Source organism: Passer domesticus, chromosome 6 (assembly GCF_036417665.1).
Source record: "Passer domesticus isolate bPasDom1 chromosome 6, bPasDom1.hap1, whole genome shotgun sequence".
NCBI classification, from domain to species: Eukaryota; Metazoa; Chordata; class Aves; order Passeriformes; family Passeridae; genus Passer; species Passer domesticus.
In genome coordinates, this window is record NC_087479.1 from 28,298,668 (window position 1) to 28,316,658 (window position 17,991).

The 17,991-nt window shown below is 35.7% G+C and overlaps 1 long non-coding RNA gene across 1 annotated transcript in view; it reads left to right on the forward strand.

The window, feature by feature from the left end:
• LOC135302966 (uncharacterized) overlaps positions 1-10,448 on the forward strand; it is a 30,381-nt gene extending 19,933 nt beyond the window's left edge. The window contains exon 8 of the long non-coding RNA XR_010364511.1: positions 1,047-10,448. This is a non-coding gene — a long non-coding RNA (uncharacterized LOC135302966). The remainder of the gene's footprint in view (positions 1-1,046) is intronic.
• The last annotated feature ends 7,543 nt before the right edge of the window (positions 10,449-17,991 follow it).

Genomic DNA, 17,991 nt, shown 5'->3' on the forward strand with positions numbered 1-17,991 from the left:
GTGGTATTGAATTATATTAGGGTCCCAGCTACTGCAAAAAATTGATCCTCTCCTGGCTGGAATCAGTACAGAAAAAAAAGGCAAAATCATAGTTTCCCATACAAAGCTTCTTATGAAATGTGTGCATGTGCTAAGGTCTATTTCATTTCCTCCTTGCTTCAGGGAGGCTATGCCACTGCTTCTGCCTTTGAGGAATAAGAATTACAGCTGTCAGTCCTGACTGAGATGAAAAATTATCCTTGCCTAGGAATGAAATTTTCAAAATACTTCACATCTTTCCTAGAATCTGAAAGACTTTTTTTAGCAGTTGAACTGTTTCTGTATTAGTAGCAGGTACTCCATAATGAATTATTAAAACTTGATGCTGGATGACTTCATCCACATACACAACTGTAACAAATTTTCAGTGTTAGTAGCTGCAGTAATGATGGAATCTAGCAGTTACAGAACTTCCATTTGAAAATGACAGCAATGATGCCTGTGGTTTTTTTCCAAATGTATGATCACACTGTTATGCTTCTTTTAATGACAGCAGAACATTAACCAGCCTGCTTCAACAAACTGCAGTCCCTCTTTTGCTGATGGACACAAAAAGGCAGAAAAAAAGCCTATTATGTGCAATCTACACTATTTTTAATGGAAAATTTTTCTACACCACCTAGAAGAAGAGAACTTCAACCACATTGGGTGTTTTTAGTATGGGATTATTTGTAAACTATTATTCCACTCTTCCCCTTCCCCCAAGTAACTAATGAGCGGGAATTAAATATTATTAGAATGTGATGTGGCAGGAATGTAATATGGCAAGGCTAGGTGAATTCTAGAGACATCACAGACAGGTGACACGGCAACTCTTGAATGATGGTGTGTGTTTTATTAAGTGTTATCTGTGGGGGAATTATAATGGATGCCGTGCACAATTACACATGGGTGTGATGCACTGATGCTTCTCATTTCCTGAACACGAAGGGGTAAAATATTATATTTGAGCTTTATTTTTCCTAACAGAATATGAAAGGCATATTAATTTCTTGTATCTGTTGCAGCATTTTCTTGCAAGCTAGTGCTCAAGAGTATGCTAACACTGGTGCAGTTATAAGAATTTCTCACACTGGAAGCTGATGGCTTATTCTAAAGGATTGACTACCAGGACCGTTCTCAGCTAAGAACCCAAAGAGAAGAGGAGGAGTAAAAGTAATTAAATCATACCTGGTGACATTTTAAAAGTGCTGGAGGAAAAAAGTCATCTTTGTAATCTACCTGTCAAATGAGAAGAAATGCAGTTTCCATTGTAAAGCCTAGGGATGAAGAAATAGAAATATAAATGATGAAAAATTTTTACTGGTAGCACCTGAGGTTAAGGGTGTTTGGTGCATGTGCTTGATTATTTACATTTGTTTATTAGAGCATTTTAAATTAGGATAAAAGAAGAAACACTGACCAGCAAAATCCCCCAAAATTTAGAGATTATGGCAGAGATGCATTTCCCATTATAATGTAGAAATTATTGGTTCTGGTTCTATTAACTTATAAAGTACATTAAAAAACGCACTTCTGGAAAGTTTTAATATGAAGTTTGTAGGCATGCTTACAAAAAGGCATAATTATACCATCACTAACAAATCCATTGTAGTTAAGTATGTGTCTTTTCAACAAAAATATAATACAGACCTCCCATGTAACTTAATATATGCAAGACTTGAAGAGCTGAGATATGACAGTCCTTGTAATACAGAAATTCCCACTGGCTGCAGGTGGCTGAATAAAATGCATTTCACACAGGGGAGGTTTGCATAGAGACGTTAAATGACCAAACACCCACGTGGATTCCTTCTTCAGATAAAGCAGCTGTTCTCATCTCATCTGCCACTGTTCTTATAGCTGTCCCTATAAGGGATACACACTCATGTTTCACTTTTGACATAAGTAACCTCCCAAAAGAGTACCACTGAATCATACTGGGCAGAACTTTCCACATGCTCATCTGTTGTTCTGGCTAGCCAAAATTTGTGTGGATTGGGGTTAGTGCTGCAGAGGTGTGGAGGAAGAGATTATTTTGGCTTGGCCAGAGTTCTATTATGAAAGTTTTTAACCAATATAAATAGAAATAGGCAAAGCATAACACAAGTAGCTCTGACAGTGCAACTGACTGCTAGGACTCATTGTTCTAATTAGACAGAAATATGTAAACTTGGAAGGTAAAACAGGCATATACATTTCTACAAACAAGGACTTTAGGAAACATTATAATGAAATATTAAGACTCAGTTTTAATTTAGTTTCTACTGTGAGAAAGGCAAGACAAATTTCTTTTGATTCACTAATGCAAACTACACACAAGACCAAAATGAAAATATTATTACTAGTGGCAAAAAAAATTTATTGGTTTTTGAAGTATTTCAACTACTTTTACTATGGCAATTCTTGGGAATTTTTTTAGGGAAGCAGATAGTTTATTGTTTACAGCCCCTCTCTAGATGTATGCTGAAGTTCTTACATTAACAAGTCACGTATACTTTTAGATTGTCCAATAAAAGAAATTAATTCTGTGGTTGGAACAATATAAACTGTGGTTTTAATTGAAATTTCAATGGAAAAGGAAGATGATGAATTAAACTGCTCTGACTTACACAGGTTTATTTTTTCAATACCATTAGAAAGTCTCTCTCTCAAAAAAAAAAAAAAAAAAAAAATAGCTGTGGTCCCTTATCCCTAAATTCTCTGAGAAGCAGGGGATTTGGCCATGCAATTTCATTATTCTGAGGGCTGAGTGACTAAATCCAATTCAACTCTAAGAAATTAACTCTGCTACATTGATTTATCATCATCTCTGTCTATTAGTCAATTCTAAACCCCTAGACCTTGTGACAAATAAAGTATTCCAGTAAGTGCAGCATTTTAAATTCCATTAAATTGCATTCTGCTTTTTAAACTCAATTATCATGAAATCAATTGTAAAAATTCTTCCTACTAAGAAGTATGAAAAAAAAAATCCTAGTTCTAACTCACATCAAATGCTAGAGTTTTATGCTGTTTTATGCTTTGTGGTGTTTTGCTTCATCTACTTAAACCAGGGTGAAAGATTCTTGAGGTCAGCTAAAATACTCTAAGTGTAGCATACATTGAAATGGACAGATTTAGAAACAGTTTCCATGGGAATTTAAACAGTTAGCCTTGTAAAACATATGAGGCTTTCCAATGCTTGAGAAATATAAACTATGGGAGAAATAGCATGGTGCAAGAGAAGCCTGTAAAATCTTACTTGGTCATCTGTGGTTGAAGAAAGAAATGCAGAAAGGAGCTCTGGAGACTGAGAAACTAGGATCCTGTTTCTAGCTGAATTCTTTGGGTGTATTTTCTTATCCAATATTCTACAAAGCACATGGTGTGTAGTCAATTCTTAACCTTTATTGAAGTCTCCCACAAAAAAACTGTATACGGGAACCTCTGATGGTTTATTCATGATGAAGCAACTAGGGTACTTCATATTACAACCCATTCTTAAATGATCCACAGTTTCGTTAATTTCTAGAGTATATTAGAAAAATAAAGTATTGTATTGGAATGTGTTACAGTGGAAACCCCACTGTAACCACCTGTAAGTAATATATTTAAATGTTTCATTAGATAGTTGATACATTAGCAGAAAGAAGAAGATTGCATTTTGCCTATTAAAAGTCATGCATACTCAGAGAAATTGCAGAAGATTTAAACTAGAGACAGAGAGATGTTGTCCTCTCAAAACAAAATGTACCCTTAGTGTGTTTATGACTATCATTGGGAAATAATGTACTTTTTTGTGTCAGGGAGTCATTAGATCATTACTGAGAGTGCCTCCTGTACTTTCATGTAGAGGAAATTTACATAACTGAAACTTCAACCAATTAACCCAGAATTCATTTGAAATAACATAGCTTGACATTGACTGGGGTGGTGTTTTTCTAGGGTCCTGACGGCTCAGGTATATCTACATTGCCAGAGAATGAACTATTAATTACTGCTAGCCTAAAAACTCTGTGTTAGATTTGTTTTCCTTCTGATGAGTCGTGTCCAAGGCATTTTAAGGTCGATATCCTTTCTGCACTGTGGCCCTTATAAAACTGAGTTATTTTGTTAAATTTCTCATTGGGAAAGTTCACAACTTAAGAAAATCACAACTTGTGTGTGTGTGTGTGTGTGTTAGTGTGTGTGTGTGTGTCTAGGCTTTGTCATAATCCTTAGCTTCAGAAAACTTAAGAACTTCAAAACCTCTGTCAAATGCTTGTTTTGCACCTTTAAAACTCTTTGCATCACAAATGATTATCTGAAAAGGACCAGTAATTAAACAAAATTTTTTTTTTTTTTGTGATGGCTTCTTCATTCTCTTTTAAATTTTGTGGGGTTTTTGCTAGATTAATGGGCAGAGAGAAGTTCTGTGACCATACCTGAGAGAGGTGTGACCTTGCTGATTTTGGAAGTTTCTTTGCCCTGTGTTTTCAAGTCTGCCATATGAATCAAATGCCCTCATCAGCCTGATTCTGCACTTGTTACAAGTTTCCAACAAGATGATTTTCTAAAAAAGGGTGCTAGCTACCCACTTTTTACTATATTATCTCCAAAAGAAATATCTTCCTTATACGTCTAGGTCTTTTTGTAGTCTGTGTGCTTTGCTTGCTCCTTGAAAGGATTTCTCAGCATTTGATTGAGTGAAATACATACTCCATGCCTCTTGAATAGCATCAGAGAAAGTCCTCTGCAAATTTCCCAACTTCCATGAAAGGTAAGATAGCTAAATTTTTATATTTTTGTTGATTTTATTTTCTTTGAAGGGTTCTTTTTGAGACTTTATTGTGACTATGTTGTTTTGTTTAAATCCTTTGAATTCGCCATCACAGATTTTGGGAATAAATTTGTTTTGTAGGACATTTTTTAACAGGGAACTTTATTAATGGACAAACATTTCTATGGACCCACATATGAGTGTCATAAATTGAGCATTATTTAGGTATGTATGTTCATTTAAACCCCTTCATACACTCCCATTTTCTTTACAAACCATTGCTTAGAGACCACTTGATTCCATAGGATGGAAATGCATAATTGTACAGTATTCTGAATATGTACTGTCAGGTTTATTGAAACATTTGTTTCTAATGTCAGTGAATATGTAATTCAGAAAAGATCAATGAAAAATAATTAATAGAACCCCATAACATAAATTTTATTTATTTATTGACACTGAATTAATCCCTATTTATCACAGTACTGCATCTATATTTTCTTTACCATATATAATTTTCTTTGCCATTCTCTAGGACACTTGAAAATTCATTATTTTTCAGTATTTAAAAAAAATATTCTAATGCCTTAATTTATGAGCTTTTTAAAACATCTGAGTATGTGATTAAGGATTTATCTCAAAGTCACCAGTAGGCAACTACTTATTTTAGGCTTGGTTTTTTAATTGACTATAATGTAAATGAGGTGTCAAAAGTTCTTTGAAGATCTAGAAGTAAATGACTTGTTTCTAATCCTGCAAAGACTAGAGTGAAGTCATCTGTCTGTATACATGAGTTTGGTAATTAAATGTTTCTAGAGATCCAGTATGTAGTAATTAAAGATTTGGCTATAAAATTCTGGAGCATTTGGTCAAGAATTCATGCAGGATGTTGGTGGTAAAACTAAGAATATAATTCTTGATACAGTTCATCCTTTCATGTTCCAGAATAACCAAAAATTCTCCTACTTCTCTCACAGGGTATTCATTCTTTGTAGTTAAACTACTTACACTCCAGGTACTGGCTATTTGAACAGTGATGAATAAAACATTCAAAGAAAAATTTTTCTCTATGTTCAGAAGAACACTCCCATTTTTCATGGAAATTTACAGAATACTAATACAGACTAAAATTTACAAGTTTAGTTGAAAAATGAAAGTGTGTAAGCTACTATGTAAAGAAGAATTAGAACAAATAGTGTTTTCAACAGTGTATATCTTTCAGTCTGGTAAAATGGATACTCAGGTTATTTCATCCCTTTATAAAATTGAATTGGAAGTAAGCTGCACCTGATAGCTCATCAGTGATCTTCCTCTTGCTTCACAAGATCTGTTGCCTTACTGAAATTACTTTTAACAAAAATAGTTCCTATTAATTCCTTGCATAGAATGAGACGGTTAATGAAATTTGTTCTAGATTTGTTTAAATTTAAATTGGCATTTTGTCTAACAAGCTTTTCTCTCTTCAAGAAGTACAGGTTCAGAAAATATTTGTCAAGTTGCTGAACTCAGTTGGCTGTTAATGAAGAATCTTTTCATAAACTTGTTGAGCTCCCCTGATTCTGAGATCCCTTTAGGAAAAATTAAGCATTTGCTTCCACAGACTTTTACGGAATCCCACTGGTCTCATGTATAGCTATCAACTTCTGATTTCTCAAGGTTCCTTTATATATTTTCTCATGGACACCTTATACAAAGTTTGTTCAAAACATAATTTGGTTTAAATAACGTTTTCAACCAGTTACTCTTTGCAATAAGGTTGAAAATGAATTTGTTCAACTTCACCAATGAGCATTGATCTGAAAAAGTAAAAAAAATTAAAAAGTAGCAAATCTGTTTAAGTTGTGCATTCTGGAGACACACTTTTATGAGAATAGGGCCACAGTGATGAACGCTTCTTGATGCTAAGTGCATAATTGTAAATCTTTGAAAACCCAAAATCAAGAGATCAGAGAGAGCCTTTTGAGGTTTGATGCTGGTTCTGCGCTGCCCTGATTGAAGGGACCCTGGAAATGCCAGCGGAGGCACCTGTCCAGGGGAGGGTGCTGGCCACAGCAGCTGTCACTAACACTTCTGAAGGACACCTGTGCTAAGCAGAGGCTCCTTGCGGGGAGCACAGGAGATAAGATGAACAGTCTTATGGGTTGTAAAGGAAATGAGAGAAATAAGTGGCCATTATAAGTGAAATGTTGAACTGACTTGGAAGCTTTAACTTAGACTCTCAAACCAACAAATGCTTACATATTGTGTCTTTATTTTGGTTTTGTTTGCATTCATCTCTATATACCTTTTGCTTTTGATGGTATTTCTACTTCTCTTAAGTCTCCCCAAGGGAATATAACCATATGATAACATATTCCACAGCAAAATGCACCACCATGTTAAATGATGAGATCATTAAAAACCACTCTGCGCTCCTGAACCTTATCTACTCAGTAGCTTTCTGCCTTCTGAAATAACAGTGGTTTGTGGATAGTGGTACTTTTCACTCCTAGTGATAAAGAAAGCAAGTACTTGTGCTGAAAATGTGCATGGTGACCAAAAGGTGAAAACCACCATCTGTGACCTAAACTGCATCTGTTCATTGGCCACTGAAAGAGGAGGACAGTTTTGATTTACTAGCCAGACAGCTTTCTCAATTTTCTTGTCAAGAAATATCTTTAAACTGCAATACAGTTATGACAGCTTGGATAACAGCATTGAGCTATTCTCCAGCAGCTTTTAGATTTTACATGCTATATGCCTAGACCTGTCAGAGGGACCTGTGTCAGACACAACACTTCTAAAAAATTTTTAATCTTTTTCTTGCACTTATTGAATGTGAATTCTCCTAGTCACTTGGTTTGAATTTTAGAATTTTTACCCCACAGATGTGGACTTAATTATAATTTAAATATTAATAGAGACTGAACCACTAGGTCTTTATTATTATTTTAAAAAAAGTTGAAAAGGAATATTCCTCATGCGATATATTGCCAACACGTAGGTATTGACAGATGTTGAAAGATAGATAAGCAGCTTGTTTTCTGTAGTTGTGGAGGTTTATTTCCTGTGGGTTTCTTCTGTGTGTATGTTTGTTTTTCTTTTTTTTTTTAATAAGTTTAGTGGTTTTTAATAACAACACCTACTAGCTAATAGAACTTAAAATAGTGAGTTAAGAAATAAAGAATGATACCTGTTTGTCTTAACAAACATCAGGTCTTCATGTGATTTTACTTGTAACACCCAAATTGCAGATGGTTAATTAGGTTTTTTAATCTAATGGGATCAATTTTAATAGAATATCCAATGTTCTGTAAATGCTATGAACTGCCAAATAAACTTCTGTTTACATTCTTGTCATATTTTCTCACATGCTTGTACAAAGAACAATTCAGTTATCCGAGGCCTTGTTTCTATTTCTTGCTTAATATTGTTCTTCCTGCCTTTTGGGAAGTTAAGCTTGTTGGCAGAAGGATAGGTATGTCAACAGCAGTGACTTATCACTGTCTTTCTGCTTCTTTCTTTTCTACTGCTGTCTATAAGTGTTATGATAGGTGTTGACTGAATTTGCAACATTGCTATGAAGAACATTTTTCATTGAAGGAAACACATTTTTTTAGCTCAAATGTACAGTAAACTTTGTGGTGCTGTATGTGTGCATAGTAATTTATTCTACAGGAAATATATATGAAAGAAATAGATATTTTTTAAAATATCACATCATGAGCCACTCCTGTACAATGCTGCTTTATACTTTATTTTCTACAGTCTTTTGATTAAGACCAGAATTTATCATACCTATCACAAGCAGACCAGAACTGAGGCTTGTCATCTAAACTCTCTTCCATAATCAACTCTGAAGAATAGTTTGTTCTTCCCATCTTTAGGTAAATGTTCAGGCCTTGATGAGATAAATTATCTTCCAAAGGCATTGTAGAGTTTCAGTGTCATCTCTATTTTCATTAATATTACCAATTTATTGTGCAAATAAAATTTATTGTTCAAGAAACCTTGTATGTTTTATCTCAGCTATGAACTTACATGCCATACTTATGTGCTTTACAGACTTTGAAAAGTCCAAAGTCTCTTTAGAGGTTTTACATGGCATTGCTACGATAAACTTGAAGGTTTCCTTTTAAAAGGTTTAGAAAAAATATTTTTTCTCAGTGTCTAGGAACGAGCTTAACTTATTATTACTTACTGTGTGATAAGGTATGCCTTTGATTATTTGATAATCCCCAAACCCCTTGCTGGAAGAGGTACTGATGCTGGGTGCTGTTCATGACTTTGTCTATCTTATCATATAGCCCTTGGGTATCTCGCTGTATCTAAAGACACCTAGTCTGTGCAGCTCTTTCTGTTACAGAAGCTTCCATTCTGACTCTCTTTTCCTGGGACTAGACTCACACAATCGTGGTTAAAGTAGGAATGAGTTATGGTTTAGTATCATGACCGTGTTTCATTTTGTTGCAAACTTTGGTATTTTTAAAACTTAATATTTGATCAGTTTTCTGATCACTGTTGTGCATGGAACTGTTGCTTTAATAGTCTTGTCAATTATTGCTCTGAAATCAGATACCTAAGTGATGGCATCTCATTTTGTATAGAATTCAGATTGTTTTATAATAATTTTAAATTTACCTGCTACTATTTAGCACCCATTCAGAAGGGTCCTCTGCAGTTGTTTATATTTCACATTTGTCTTATCTGTCTTGAATAGCTTCAACAAATTGGTTTTAACTTTATAGTTCATCCCTTGTTTAGAGAACTCATTAAAGGGCTGAACAACCAATTACCAATTTTTACCTTTCTTATTCTGTGTGGGTCTCAGTAGGTGACTGTTTCTTTCTGCTGTACTTCTAGACAGCTTTTAGTTTATTCTTTCTTAAGTAAAAATTTTTTTTCTTTTTTCAGTATTTTAAGAACTATCTCAGATGCCTTTGCTAGCAATAGTGATATGAAAGTTATCATCTGTGCTAGATTTTGTGATGTCTAGTCAAGTCTATTTTGGATGAAGTTTGAATGATTTGAATGATGCTGTTGGGGAAATTACACTTGTAATGGAAATCTTCCAGTGGGGAATCGATATCTCAGTTTGCTTTGCAAAGAACATTACAGATATAGTCTATAATTCTCTCTTGTACATACAGTCAGTCTTCTGAGTTCCTTATTATCAACTACTTCCATGTGTCCTCTTTTTATTATGAAGGCAAGTCACTTTATGACTTCAATGAAAAAAAAAGCCCAGAACACAAAAATCAACCATATAGTAACTTTGAGATGTCAGAAGGTGAATTGCTAACACTTAATACTTTTGGACTCATTATAATCAGTGAGTAAAAAAATTAAAAAATATGGAATTTCTTCATGTAGAGAAGGAACCCAGAACAAAGAGGTCCCTGGGCAATTATACCTTTAGGACTCATGCACCCGACCCTCATGGTCCTTGCACACGCCTTGTGGTCTGATGGTGATTTTTGGTCTGGGGTTTCCTTCCACCTTATTGGGTTCTTTCCCTATGTCTGTGCAGACAGGCTGTTCTTATCTTGAGGAGCTGCAGCTTCTGCTGGCTGCTCTAATCCCCAGTAGTCTCTCTCTTCTGTCTATTTCTGATGTACCTGCTCTCTGGCAGAGCACAGAAAACTAAAAAGCCCTAGGTTTAGGATAACCATTACCTAGCAACAGTCAAAACATCAGTGTGTTATCAATGTTCTTGTGCTAAAGACAAAACACAGCATTGTACCAGCTGCTAGGAAAATTACACAGAAAATTAACCCCATTCCTGATGAAACTATCTCTAGATGCAAGTTCAGAGCTGTGGGCCCAAGGCTTTACCTAAACCAGCTACTCATGCTGAGCCAGTAAAGCTGGGCAAACAACATACTTACAGCATGGTATTATAACTACATGTAACTCATTCCACTGAAAACTTAGCTGTTTATGTTAAAAAACTTTCTCTCAGCATCTATTAAAACTTCTCCCAGGGGATTCCACTGTTACTTCTTTTAGGCTCTCCTCAGACCTTTTTTCAGACTGTTTCTCACTTTATAATGTTGCTGTAGACTTTCCCCTTTTTAAGTTCCAGATGGCTTTCTAAAAAAGAAACTATTTTAAGCCGTTTTGCTAAGATCTGATTTAACCATTTATCTTCCTTAGATGGACAGATATGTGAAGCCAAGTGAATGCAAGAAACACTCTTCTTGTCTAAGAAATCAGCAAGAAGTAAACTGTTAGAGATTCTTCAGATCATCATGTCTACAATCAGTAATATTTTTCCATCTTAACAGGGATTTTCCAGTAATTTGTAATAATCCATTTTCAGACTTTAAATCTCAGCTGCTTGCACTTATCATATTTGCTGGAAAGGTGATGAAGGCTTCCTACAAGCTTAATTGTAGTTAAAAAACTACAATTAGTTTAAAAAAAACCCCAAAACCCAAAAAAAACCCAAAAAACAAACCAAAACAAAAACCCCAAAACCCAGAAAAAAACCCCAAAACAAACCAAAACAAAAACAAAGCAAAAAACCAAAAAACACTGAACAATTTAATTTTTCCCCCTTTTTTCTTTCACCTTCCTTCAACAAGAAAGAAATTATTTTCTTTGTTACTTAATTTTATAATCATATCAGAACACATAGCTATATTCATGAATGCAAGGGCGTTCTAAAACCATGGGATCATCCATAGTGGATCAGAAAAAGCAGCTTTACTTGGGTCCATAGGTGTAACTCTGTTAAAATCATAGCCAGGGATCAAATCCCAACTATGAAAATATTTGTGTCTGACACCTACTATGTGAAACTGGGGAGCTGTTCTGAACTCTCTACAAATTAAAGCTCTCACAGCCACAACTCTCCACTGGGCATTTTTTACAAATGTAATTGAAGATGCCCAAGGTGATTCTTTAATCAGCCCCTTTTCTGGCACATTAAAATTCACCATGACTCGCACAGCTACCTGAGTCATTGGGGGAAATCTGATGTAGGATTGTCTCACAGAAATACTGCCTGGTTTCAGCACAATCCAGTGTCTCATTTGATCACCTCTGTAAAAATACTCCTCATCCCTGGAGAGCATGTTAGCACAGTATAAGAGCATATATTACTTTTTTCTCTTTGCCTTTAGGGCTGTTCCTGTTAAGTCAAGTGAGTGTGTGATTCAGTTTCTAACTTCTCTTCTCCTCAGAGGCTCTGAGACAACATGGAGGCAGTTTCCAGCATAGCTAATCTAACTTTTCCACCAGGTTCTTTTCCAAGTAAGTGCCTTTAATTGATCTTACCAACTCGGTCTTTGGTCCTCACTGAAACAGGATTCTGATAAACATAAACTGCTCCTGGGATATGAATGCTATCATACATCCTTTCACTCTTAGAAGTTCCAATTGCACGATGACGTCATGGTGTTTGAAGGTACCACAGGAAATAACTCATGCAGAGATCATAGTCTTCTAGAATTTCCTTGAAGATATATATTCAGCAGGAAATCCTACGAGAATAAGCCTCTTTCTGTGCAATACTAGTATTTTAGTGATGTCCCCAAATTAGTGCATTCCTAGAGGTAATGGTTAATTTAACTTAATGTAACTTAATGTAACTTAATTAATTAATTAATGTAACTTAATTTCACATGTAAGAGGACCACACATTGTGATAGTTGGATTTTTAATATTTTCAAAGTACTGTGTTTCACATCCTGCACTAAAAATTCCCACTCTCCTCTTCAGTACTTGTCTTTGGTAGTATGAAAGACTACTTTCATGTCTCCAGCAGTTTTTTGGCTGTCAGTGTCAGCTTATGACAAGCCTTTTCGTAGCTTTTCACATCTGTCATTCATGTCATCAGCAGTGGTGTCCACATGGTACAATTCACTCCTAATTTGTCTTTAATGTTTTCCTTGGGTTACTCTTCCAGCAGTCCTTCCCCAGCATCATTTGGTATCGGGCATGGCAGGAGGGACCTCATCTTACTTATGTAACACTGGCAGCTTATTTGCACCACAGGCAAGTGAAGTTTTATTTATTTATTTAAGCTACCTTACTAAGCTCAACTTTTTGAAGTATTTTATTTGGAGGAGAGCAGTAACCTTGAGGTTGTAAACTAAACATTAAGGCTAATACCTTTAAGGTAACTCTGATTTCATCTTTCTCATCAGCTAAGATTATTGTGTCCAATAGGCTTGTGCAATATGTTATCCTGCTTTCCCACCTGGTAATAAGACTTCCTTGTTAAACCACTTCCAGAGGAATACATGTTGCAGAATTCTCTCATCACCTGTCACTAGTCAGAAGCCTGATCGGGCATGACATGGGTTCATAATTTATAAACAGTGTCTCTGGTAAACAAAAATGCATAAATTGCTGTTCCTGCCCCTAACCCATGCACCAACCTGCATTTTGTACAAGTGCAGTCTCATTTGCATTTCTTCATATAGAGTGGAAAGTATTTTTGCTCTGTTGAAACTTCTATGTGGTGGTGATGAAAGATAGTTGGGTCTTGGCACACATCCCTGCCCCCGCTTTGCAATTGTCTCTCGTGGGCAATTTGTCCCAGAATGAGAACACCAGGTGGGAATTGCAGGAGAAGCCATCTGGATGCTCACATAATTGATGCATTCCAGAGATGGGGGACCTGTGATGGTTGCCTTTGTTACCCATCAGCCTTCAGCTTGGTATAAAATGCTGGTGGACACTGGGCCTACAGGGCCAACTGGTCTCTTGAGGTGTCAAGCAGCTTCTGAGTGTCTAACTCCACCCCCTCTCCAAGCAGGGACTCCTGCAGGGTATGTCCAGCCTGGAGATGAGGAATACTCACTTTTAGACAGGTGAGTGAAAGTGCTGAGGTCTGGTCACATACGGAGATAAAATCCTAAAGCAGCTACACTGGGGCTTTCTTTGTAATTGTGCATCCTGCAACACCAAAGACTGTAAACCTATGTGTTTCCAGTTCAACCTACTTCTAACCCTTCCGACATACATTATATACTTCACTGGCAATATTTAGATTCTGTATTAGTGATAAATCTAAACATAATCATTCACGTAATCAGTGTTGCATTTCTTGTGCTTGATTGAGTCTTTTCTGTCATCTGCTCTGCTGCACTTTATCACCGTATTTATAATAGTCAAATAATGGACAGGAGCCCAACACAAATTGGCAACCTGGCCTTCCTTTCCCTTCTGTAAGTTGCACAGGTGCTCATACACCCTTTCCAGAGACAAATATGACATCAAAGTGAGAATATAACTTAGACATGTTATCAATATTTTCTAGCATTTACAGTGTAGCTAGAACTAATGTCACTGATGCTTACAGTATGTTTTGAGGCACTGACTGTTCTGGACAAGTTTTACATGTAAACATGAGAAACTAAACCACTAGAATGCAGGAGAACTTCAGTACTGAGCAAACATTTTTTAAAAGCAAATCTTATATTTAGGTGATGAGACTATTGTTTTTGAAGCTGTCAAATTTGATTCTATAATAGCAAAAAGTCTTAAATCCTTAGTGTTTACATGTGTGTCTCTTTGTCTATTCTGCTCCACATTACCTGGTGTTCAAAGATTTCTGCAATAATGAAAATGACATTTAAGGTGTGCAAAAAGTGTCAGGTCCATGGGAAACCTTAAATAATTTTCCCACTGTGAGTTTCTGAAATGCTGCTGTTTTTAATCTCAGTAATTGACATACTTCACTTGGAGTCTTTACTCATACAGACTTTCTAAGAACAAATGGAACATTTCTAATATTGCATGAAAACAATTCATCAGTCATGGGAATCTAATGTTATTTACAGATCTTCAAAAATATTTTATTTATTTTTCAAAAATAAAATACAAAATTAATTATATGAAAATCCCACACTTTTTATTGTGATGTAACTCCTAAATAGAGCCTTTCACAACTCTCTTAATAAAAATACTGCAGTAGATTCAAGGACCTAAGGAGAAATCTATTATCAACATCATATAGATTTAAATTCTTAAAAAAACCTAAATTTTAATCAGATATATTATTCAGATGAAAATACATATTGCTTAGTTATCAGACTGGTGATCTTTCTAGTAGTGTCAAGGTTAAAGCTATGCCACAGTATAGCGCAAATTCCTCCAAAGTCTAATTCAGTGGATACTCTTGTTATCGATGTTAAAATGCACACAGTCGACCAATAAAACCAGTCTGATTTATCTGTCTTGTTATAGTTTTGATGCCTTCTGAAGCACTAGCTATAAAATAAGATAACTGGAAAATCAAAGTTTTAGTGACCTCTAAGTATTCTTCATTAAGCAGGTTGATCTAAATTAGGTTATTTTAAATTTAGATAGTACATTTACAGCACATTTTATGTACTAAACGGCATCTATTTGTGAATAGCCTCCCTTTCCTGTTGAGGACTATAAAGGAAAAGTCTCCAAGTATAAGTAGTGAGTGTTTGGGTATTAAAAATCTTCAGAGAGGCTACCCACCTGCAAATCCTAAGTTTGAAAATATTCCTAGTTTTCCACAGCTACAGGTTTCCTCACGTCTCTTATTTTGATGATTTCTCAGTTATTGGTTTATATAGTGAAATCCAACACCTGCAAAGTTGAAAAGACTACCTCATGTAGTCAAGTCATCTAAAAGGATTACTCTGGGAAGAAGTTTTCTTCTGTTTAGAGGAAAATGAATTTACATGTTTGCTTTACATCTTTTGTATATTTAGAAATAATGCTCATGCATCTGAACCATAAACTTGTATCAAAGTCATTAATAGCAAATTTAGCTATTCAAGTTCCTTAAGTGTTTATTTTCAAATTATCTGACAACCTCTATGAATGCTTTGATTGCAAGCATTTGAAATCCGCACTGATACTTACACATCACGAGCCAGTCCAGGTTCCACCATTGCAAGACTCCCTATATGCCTGCTTCAGCAGATGTGCTTGTTCCTCTTTCCATGCGTTACGTCTTCTGGGCTCCGCACTTTGAGACTGCCATAAAGAGCTCGTTATCTCCTGTTTATCCTACCCACCAATGTAGTCTGGACTCCCTGAAAGTCATGCTGCTCTCCACCACAGTGTGGGGTACAGCAGAGCCCTGGGACCTCAGGCTGAACAGACAAATCCTGACATGGGTGTGGGGTGAAGTCTTCCACCTTTGAGTCACTCCAGACAGGGCCAGAGACTTGTGGTGCCACCTCTGTGTTCCCAGCTCTATCAGTAAAATGCCATCCTGAACAAAGCCTCTGGGCCACCACATTCATCTACGCTGTCAAGGGAGAGCTGCCTGCAAAAGCTGCTGGTAGTGCTCTGATTGCCGGCGCTTCTCTGGAGCTGGCTGAACAGGAAGTAATATCAATATCTACTTCATAATTGTTTTTGCTTGCTTCAGTATAATTGCTTCAATATTGCTTAAAAAATAGTGCACTATATTGTACTAGTAGTTATAGCCACTTATACTGTGTACTGAATAATTCTGATTAAGATCTTTCTGTCCAACCCTTTTCATAACAAATCATTTGTAGGAAGCTGAACGCAACCTTGCTGTTCGCCCAGGAAACTTCTTGCTTGTGGCTCCAGCTGCACTTCACACTTTGTGCATGCCTGACACCCGCTCCTCCCTTTGCTTTGTGCTCCAAACAAACACAACCGGGCCTGAGATGCTAATAGCCTGTGTTTAGCATGTGCCACTTTGCTTAAAAAAACTGTTTTGAATAGGTAGCTTTTTTTTTTTTTTCAATTGTCTTTCAATAATGTAGGTACCCCTGGTAAATAATGCATACAACTAAAATCCATGTGATATTAAAGAGTCCAAGAATATCCCAAAAAATGTGGCAAAGGATGTGAACTGTTGGATTTACAGATGTTAGCTTGGCAGGATGCAGGCAGGCCTCTGAGAAGAGTCCCATTCTGCTGCATGCCTCTGTTACAATGCAACTGTTCTAACTTTGACAACCGAAGATTTAAAAAAAAAAAGTTGTAACCATTTTTCACCCTTAAATAATTTTGAATACCCTTCCACCTTTTTCTTCTTGCTTTTTTCTTTTTGTTTTCCTGGTGACCTCCATTTGAAAGGATTTATGAATTAAACCAGTAGAATGGAGCATTCTCTTTTAAAAGGTAGTCAGCTTCCCCATTTCCTCAAAAGGTGCAAAAAAGACAAAAATATTATTTTTTCTCTATTTTCTACAGCTGAAAATAATTGAGAGGAACTGACAATTATTACATCAATCAAATCTTTCCCTTATCTCTGCTTCAAAAGATGCTTGCCATTTCAGCAATATTTCAGTAATTAAATCTATTTTAAGAAAATTGTGCTGGTTAACTTGGGCTACACCAAAGTGTTCATCTTATTCCAGTTCTCCAACTCTAGCAGAAGTCACAATGAAGCCTGTGAATGCAGGAGAAGTACAGACTGAAACTTCATCTCCAGCTTCTACCAATGCAGAAATTTTATACCAGATATAATATTTGCATAGTTCTTGATAGACCTATTTGATAGTTGTTTATTGGGTGGATATTTTACGGAAAATTCTTGCATGTTTTTTTAAATCCTTTGTGATGATTTCTACTGCTTAGAGCAGGTAAAATATCCCGTAGCAACAAGCTCCATGTGATAGTTGCAGTTTATATAAGGAACTATCACATTCTGTTTTAATTCTGCTGCTTTTGGACTAAATCTCCTATCTTTTGTGTTTGAAGAAACAATGAGTTCCTGGTTATCTTCTCCTTTGTTTGATACATATATTTAGGATAAATGCATATCAAAATTTATATGTCTATATATATTCTTCTATCCCAAACCACTGTAATATTGCTATTTGGTTGAAAAATTAAAAATACCAACCCAAAAAAAACCCCACTGAATTTATTCAAGGAGACAAATTTTATCATTACTATGATGTTAAATTAGCTACCAATTTACTTGTAAAACCTCATCAAATTCAATTTTATCTATGAAAAATAAATGCTGTAATTTGGAAACGATTGCTGTTTTTCTCACCCACATCTGTGTGAAATTGGATCTATTGAGTCTGTGCTTTAACTACAAAACTGGTGCTTAACTGCATGGGATATGTCCATAATTCTACTTGATTGATAAAAGTCATACATTTATAATGTCTCTATTTGAGCTAAATAATTTAAAATTCAATATATTAATGAAAAATATGGAATTAAAATGATTTGATCATTGCATCATCCCTACACCTCACTTCTCTGTGCAGATGTGAGATAGAGGAAAAATGCAGCTCTACTGGACTCATTAGGTAATCTTG